We start from the raw sequence: 8,147 nt of genomic DNA on the forward strand, positions 1-8,147 counted from the left end.
AGATGCATAAGCTCCTTATATAGACTTGGAGTCTATCCTCATTGTTCAGTTTAACCAATGTGGTACAAACTGCACTTTTAATACTTTGTCAAAATTCAACAAAAAGTGAGTCTTACACAAAGCAAAAAAATAAAAAAATGAAGAAGAAGAAGGAGAACGAGAAGAAGAAAGAGAAGAGGGAAGAAGAAGAGGGATGGAGAAGGAGAAGGAGAGAAGAACGAAGGAGATCTCATCCTTTTCGTATTATTGAAGGATCGTCACAATCTTGATTCTATAGAGGAAGGAAGAAGATGAAAAGAGAGGGAGGAGGAGGAGGATTTATAAATAACAACTCGATCGTAACCAACAAAATTGGACCCTCAATGGGCAAAATAGCTAGTAGGTTATTATTTACTTCGAAGAAGAGGAAGAAGAAGTGGATTATCCTTACAATACATTATTTACATAGGAGGAGGATTTATAAATAACAAATAGTACAACTCGATCGTAACCAACAATATTTGGCCCTCAATGGGCTAAATAGCTAGTGGGTTATCCTTACGATACATTCTTTACTTCAAATGTGATAGATTCATTATTGCATGATCATAGACATCTTAGAAAAACAACAAAGCTAGATAGATGTGCATTCGTGTAATTGTACTAAAATAGACTTTTCTTGTGTTTTCTCAAAGAACATTGAGGCCAATAAGTTGACCGCAATATATCTACAATGAGCTAAGTGAAACATACAAAAACAGGCAATTGGAAAGATGGTCACTGCTGCAACGATCAATGTAATCTTCACCTTTATTTTATGATACGCAATAAAGAAGGTTGCACTGAAAGCCACTACCATGCATATTATAGAAACAAATAGTGTCACTAACCCAAACAATAACTTGCTTGGCAACCATATCAAAAAATCTTCTTCTGCATAGCGTGACGTCAAAATTGATAAAAATGTGAGTATAGATGTTGTAGATGTCACCAGAGCTGCAACATCTGATATAACGAACACTGTAAAGGCCTGATTTTGTTGGAAAATAGGAATGTGATCCTTATCGTCATTGCCTCCTGGAACCATGAATGCCGCTGCAAAAACCACCGTTGCGATTAAAGCTGCCACCAGCATGTGCAAACTGTTTTTCATCCACTCCTCCCCATCTTTCCGTAGGTGTTTGTGCTCTTTTGTGAAGAGTTCACGAGGTGTTTGACCAGCATGATCATGGTCTTCTGTTATTTTCATACTATAATAGGATGGGATAATGATTTTCTCCATTTCCTTGAAGTTAAGTACAACATTTCGAAAGAATGTATGTAGCGGAGAATGTTAAATCAGATTGTTAAAAAAAAAAAAAAAAAAATCTATGCATCAAGAATGACATACCTTAAACCACAAAAGCTCTCGTTGCATTTGTAGAGCTGTCCCTGACACTCTGCTAAGGTGATATGGAGATGTCAACATTCCAGCTAGGCGTAGAATGTTAAACTTATCCTTATCATTGTATCCATGGGCAAGGAAATCCTTCAGCCCTCCTATCTCATATATAAGACTAAACACATTTTCTTGTCGATTTTCAACTGCTACGTGAAATATGCTTTTCTTATCCTCATCAACTATCCATATCAAATCGGGATAGGAGCGAATGAGTATTATCAAGAATTCAACATTTCCAACTCTTGCTGCATCGTGCAATAAACTTGAGAGATTTATTCTGAACTCGTCTAGCTTCAGTGTTGAAAGATCCTCGACAACCGAATCCCATAGACGTTCAACAACTTGATGGGCTAATGTCTGCATTACAGCTGTTTTGTAAATCCCGTTGAAGCCTAGAAAAATTAAAGCACATAAAGATATAATGATCATAAAATATATACAGTATATCGTATTATATATATGATCCAAATGGGAAAGCAATAGTGTTGATGATGTGTATAATTACAAGAGTTTATATGCTTTTCCAGAAGCTAAGCTCGTTGCTGCTACCGATGGCATATGGCTTTCTGGCTAGTATATGCAAAGGCGTGTCATCATTTTTGTTCACCATCTCCTTTGCTAATTTAGGTTTCTTTTCCAGAATATGCAATGCTATATCTACAATAAAGAAATATATATTAATTAAGAACATTGAATTTATAGAGTATTAAAGAAATTAACTTAAGTTGATGCTATATATATGTTATTAAACAAGGATTTGGAAGAGGCAAAACCATTATAATCACTGTCGATTGTAGCTAAGAGAAGTTCAAATTGTTGTTCAGGAGATAAAGCATCAAAATCAGTGTTAGAGAAAAGATAGGAAGCCATGTGTCTTTGCGTTTGTAAACTACAGCGGCCAAAACTGGGATGCACTTAAGATCACCACCATCATCAATATTTGGAAGATTGGGATTCTTGTCAACCATTGCTTTACCGATCCTTACAACTCCTGATACAGCAGGCATAAGAAAGGGCAGTGCGTCCATCTATATTTGTTATAGCTAAGTCAAAGTCATTTGAAGAGTAAAGCTTAACCAACTCTTCTACAAAAGAAATATGCTTTGCAGCAGCAGCAATATGGAGGGCCGTATTCCCTTTTGAAGTTATCTTCTTCGTGGACCATGATGGATCTTCGTCAAATATTTTATTGGCAGTCTTCCAATCTCCCTTTAAAGCAGCTTGATATAACTCAACAGATTTTTTAATGTATCTTTTATTCCCCATTGTTGCACCTACAAACAAACAATCCATAATACCAAGAAAAAGGGAAAAAAAAAAAAGAAAATTAATGAGGAATATGTAGATGGATGAACATACAGTTGGCAGGAATTGAATGCTCATTTTCTTCTTCTCCATACTTTATACGGACGGCAACGAAAGATCCCAATTCATGGTTAAGAAGAGGCCTTTTAGCTGTTGAAGGAGTGGTTGGTTCTTGTCCTTCATTTGGTTCAGAATTATCAGTGGCTTTTGAACGACAAGAAGAAGAAGAAATATGCTGGTCTTCATTAAGGGAAGTCTGCACTGAGCTTTCCATATGGGCCTCCTGCACACTTCGCATCTTTCAGATCTGTCAATTATGTATATGAGCTGCATATATAGGATACTTATTTATTTCACACAAAATATTGCATATAGCTGTTTGGATATTGTTAAGATTTGATTCAACAACATGTCGTCTGGACTCTTAATCAATTGATCAATTGTGTTCAGATTTGTAGTTTATTTTATTATGTTTATTTCAACTATTACATGTATCGAACCTTAGTCTTTTAAAATATTAATGTCATGTTACATGTTTTCTAAGTCGATATAAATTAACTACTTGTTTTCTAAGTCAATATAAATTAATTAATGGGTAAAAATACATTTTTTTGGTCCGGTATAAGTGTATTTGGTCATTCGGTTTTTAGAAATCTATACTATCTAGAAGAAAAACATTTGATTTCCTCTTTTACCATTTTTAGTTGATGGTCATAGGGATATAAAAAAAAAATTTCACATTTAAAATTATTAGATAAAAATTAGAATAATACCTGTTTGGTCCCTAAGTTTTGGTCCTTATTCCAGATAAAATATGATTTTTTAAAAACAAAATTTGAATAATAGATTAGAGGATAAAATGTCATTTGTTTTTAAACTTTTAAAAGAAAAAGATTTTCATGAATAAGACATTAGAGGATAAAATATGATTTTTTTTTTCCTTTTCTTAAAGAGTATTAGAGATTATTAAAGATAGAATGTTTTTTTTTTTAAATAATAATTTTTCGTGAATTAGAGATTAGAGAATAAAGTATATCCCAATGATCATCAACTAAAAGGGACAAAATGGAAAATCAAATATTTCTCCTTTGTAGCACATTTTAGATAATACATATTAGACACTAGAGGATAAAATTGATTTTTTTTTCTCTAAATCTTCTTATTTAACCTAAATTAGAAATTAGAGATAAAATGTGATAAATTTTTTCCTTCATTTAACGTGAATTAGAGATTAGAGATCGAGTGTATTTAATTTTTTTTCTTCTTTCAATGTGAAGGCCAAAGAATATGATAAATTTTTTCATTTAATAATTGAAATGTGAAATTATCTTACATATCCTATGATCATCAACTAAAATGAGCAAGAACAGAAATCAAAAGTATCTCCTTATAGCCCATTTTAGATAGTATATATAGATATATAGAATGAAGAAAGGAGTGGATTCAAGGTGTACAAACAATGCATCACTCGGTAAAAAGGAAAACAAAAAATGGCAAAAACTACCAATCACAAAAAATGAAGTACATACAACTCAAGGAGAAAGGTTCCAAGAAGAACTCTCTCAGTCTTCCTAAAACTTCATACTGAACAGCTAGACTAACCACGCTTGAAGAGAACACTGTTGGGATTGGTGTCCTAATTTTCCCAGAGTCTCGTTGTTTTGTAAAGATACACATTGTTTTAATGAATAAAATAAGTGTTATTTAATTCTGGCATTTACCCATATCCAATAAACAAACCTCCTTGATTATCTTATGTGAACTTAAGCATGTATATGTGATATACAAGTGGATCATGTCTTAAGTGATAACCTAAATAGGTATGTAGTATAAGATTAAGGTGGGATACCTGATCCTGGTGACACTATGGATACGACCCGCTTTGTAGAGGTTTACAAGTGTTGTAAACTACTACAGATGGTAGATCCTAACCATTCATGTGGAGACGTGCGAGCGGGGGTGTCCTATACAAAGAGTTTGTATAAGACTTGGACCATGAGATAACTAGACTCTGTATATAACATCGTTGATACTAGAGACTTGCATCTCACCTAAACGACTATAGGTGACACGATCTCAATCCTGAGTGTTTTGGGAACCCTTGCCTTTGAAGGTGGTCCTTTGATTAGTATGGGTGAGAGTGGCCAGATTGCGAACTCAACATGCCTACGTTTTTGGGGATTGTCTAATCAGGGAGCTAGGAACTCGATCCACAAGATGGAATTCACTCCTTTTCGGAAGCAGGGATAAATAAAGAGATTGCTCCCTTAAGAGCTGATTCCAAGGCTTGAACATAGTGGCCACAACTTCTCTTTGGAAGAGAAGACTCAGTCATAGTAGGACTATGACTTATGTTCATTAGAGAGATCAGTGGTACTTAAGGAGACAAATGTAACTACAGAGGCATAACAATTATTGGCCGAGCTGTACTTACGAGCGATCTGTGAAGGGTTATCGCACTACTGATTGGTTAAGATGGACACATAATATATCTGTGGTAAGAAGTTCAGCTGTCGGTCTTTAGTGGAGTGCCTGGCAGTTAATGGATGGTGGATCCCATGGCTAAAGAGTTTAGTCAATTATTTACGTACCGTTGGAGTTTCGAGCTACAGGTCCATAAGGTCCCCTTGGTAGCTCAATGGATTCAGTTGAGGATCAGTTCTTGGTGTTGATTTGAAATGTTCAAATTGACAAGAGGTATTATGATTATATATGATATAATCGGTTTGATGTATGAGATACATCTAGTGGAGGATTGATGTAAATAAGATTTACATTAAGTACCATGGAATAGAAAAAGAACTATGGTTTATATGTTTCATGAGATGAAATATTAAAACTATAGATTATAAATATATTATGATAAGTTGGTTATCATTTATATTTATAATAATATTAATTATTGGATAATTAATTCTTTTTCTTTAATAACCAATTGAGTGGGGGTTATTGGTGATTCATGGTAACCGTGAGTTAAAAGGAAAATTGTTTTCCTAATTTTAGTAAGTTTTGGCAAAAATTGATTAGAGATTTCTCTCGGCAAAAAGAAACTCACAGGCGCTTGTCAAGTAAGTACTAGATTTACTAAGTGACAATGTGTTATTCTAAACGATCGTGTAGTGTTTTTAGGTGACAAACACCGAGCTAAACGATCGCACAACTTTTGCTAGACGATTGCTTAGCTTTAGCTAAACGATTGGGCATCGACCTATGTGATAGGTTTTTGTCATCTCCCACGTGCCCAATCGTGTACACGATCGATGTTTCCTCCGTCTGCCTCATACCAAGTCCGAACAGAGCCCACTCTTTGGATTCTCACACCAAGAATACCAAGGTAACCTTCTTGGTGGTGTCATACTCAACTCGACATCGTCGAGGTTCTATGGAGGCCGTTCGTATTGCTGAGGAGTTCGTGACCAAGGCGATCGCTGAGAACGAGCGCGAACTATTCGTGTAGTGTTGCCGTCGTGTTGTTAGAGCGTTCGAGGTTGCTGTGTTCGAGTGTTCGTGAGCAAGGAGCGTGGAGACGAGTTTACAAATGTTCATAGAGTTTTCTCCTTGTTCATTTGTAGTTATTCATGTTGTAATTTCTGTAGTAATTGCATAACTGTTTGTTTTGTTTTACGACTATAATTTGTAATGTTCATTCATGATTGTAATTTGGAATGATCTATATTTCATTACTCATAGAAATCTCGAGTTTGATTTCTTTCAGATACAAGGTAGCTCCATGGACGGGTATATTATGCTCGCATCAATAATAAAATATAACAACACAACAAGCTACTATCTAAACCTGATGTGCCTTGGTCGATTATACCTATATTAAAATGATAAATCCAATTGAGCTCGTATCTCAATACGAGGTCTCATGGGAGCACCCTCCGCACAAAAGTGGGTCTCTCTAAATAGCTTTTCTAAACGGGCATGCAAAGAATATATGATCTTTAAACTCAATCCATCAGTGTTGTGCACAGTTACTCGGATATCAGAACACCACTTGCTACTTTTTTCCGCTTATCTAAATTTATATATATATATATATATATATATATTTTAATTAGGTAGGAAAAGGTGAAATTAGCACTTGAATGGGTTTGAGTCACGTTTAAGGTAAGCTCATATAAAATTTAATTCAGATCGTAGCATGCATATTTTCAGACTTTTTTACATCTTAATCCTTATATATTTTTTTAACTATAAATAGTTTAGTTTTTGTATTAAATGAAGGACTAAATCAACAATTTTGAGATAAGAAAGTTTCAACAAACAATCCATGCTAAAATGTGTATCGTTTAATTGGCATAGTGTTTGTATAATCAACCGACAAATATTATATAATACACATCTAAATGTATTTTTTTTATTAATATAATTTAATTTGGTCCAATGTACATTAATTTAATTTAATGATGTACATCCCAACATCAACTGATGAACGTCCCTTTGAGCCAGCCATCTACAGGAATTTGTGGAAGTCCAACATTCTAAAAAATGCAAAATTTTGCTCGACACTCTCTCATGAAAGCATCAATACAATGGAAGTGTTATAGAAAAAGCTCCCAAATTTCTCTCTCAATCCTTATTGGTGCCCCCTGATGAAAATATGGAACATTTCTTAAGCCTTTGCAAAGTTGCTTCGAACTTGTGAGCCAAGATGGCTAATCATATGGGGTGGCACAATAGAAATAACTCTATCCAAACACTTTGCAAAGACCTCTACTCGATCAAACAAACCACCAACAAAAAAAATGTTTTCTTCAACACCTCGACCGCTGTATTATGGACTCTTTAGATTGAACGGAGAACAATCACACATTCAAGGACACTAGTAAAAATATTACAAATCTATGGGAAGACACTTGCACCCTCGCAGGGGCCTATTTAAGGAATACGAACCTTCTACCATCGCCTCAATTTGACTGCTTTTTGTAACATTTAATGTACTGATTAACTCTGATGGACTTATCTCTAGTCCTCCTCTTTATTTTACTCTTTTGCATGCTTCCTCGGGTTTCATTGAATATTAATTACAAAAGTGGGATATAATGAGAGTACTAAGAATTGTGTCCACCTAGTGGAGATATTTGAGATATTCAAGTACATCTACGGGCACAAAATGTATCTTTTTTTTGAAAAAAAAAAAAGAAATAAATAAATTTTGGCCGTTTGCCAAATCCACATGGAAAGATAAATTTTATGGGGTGAGGGTGAGAAAAAATATTTTTTCTGAGCAAAATAAGGACCGATATAGATAATGATATTGAAAAACTTGAAAATAACTTATTTTAAAAATTAAACACTTGAAAAGTTAAATCATATATACCATAGAACTCTTATATATGGATAATGATATTATATGAATAGTTCGATACATTTGAACAATTTTTAAATCCTTATGTATAAATAATTATACAATGTA

The 8,147-nt window shown here is 34.2% G+C and overlaps 1 pseudogene; it reads right to left on the bottom strand.

Annotated features, from left to right (window-relative positions):
* Positions 1–462: 462 nt before the first annotated feature.
* LOC120084122 (uncharacterized) lies at positions 463–3,023 on the bottom strand (annotated as a pseudogene).
* Between the last annotated feature and the right edge of the window lie 5,124 nt (positions 3,024–8,147).

Source organism: Benincasa hispida, unplaced genomic scaffold (assembly GCF_027475165.1).
Source record: "Benincasa hispida cultivar pf3 unplaced genomic scaffold, pf3_genome.v1.1 HicScf1222, whole genome shotgun sequence".
In the NCBI taxonomy this organism is placed as follows: Eukaryota; Viridiplantae; Streptophyta; class Magnoliopsida; order Cucurbitales; family Cucurbitaceae; genus Benincasa; species Benincasa hispida.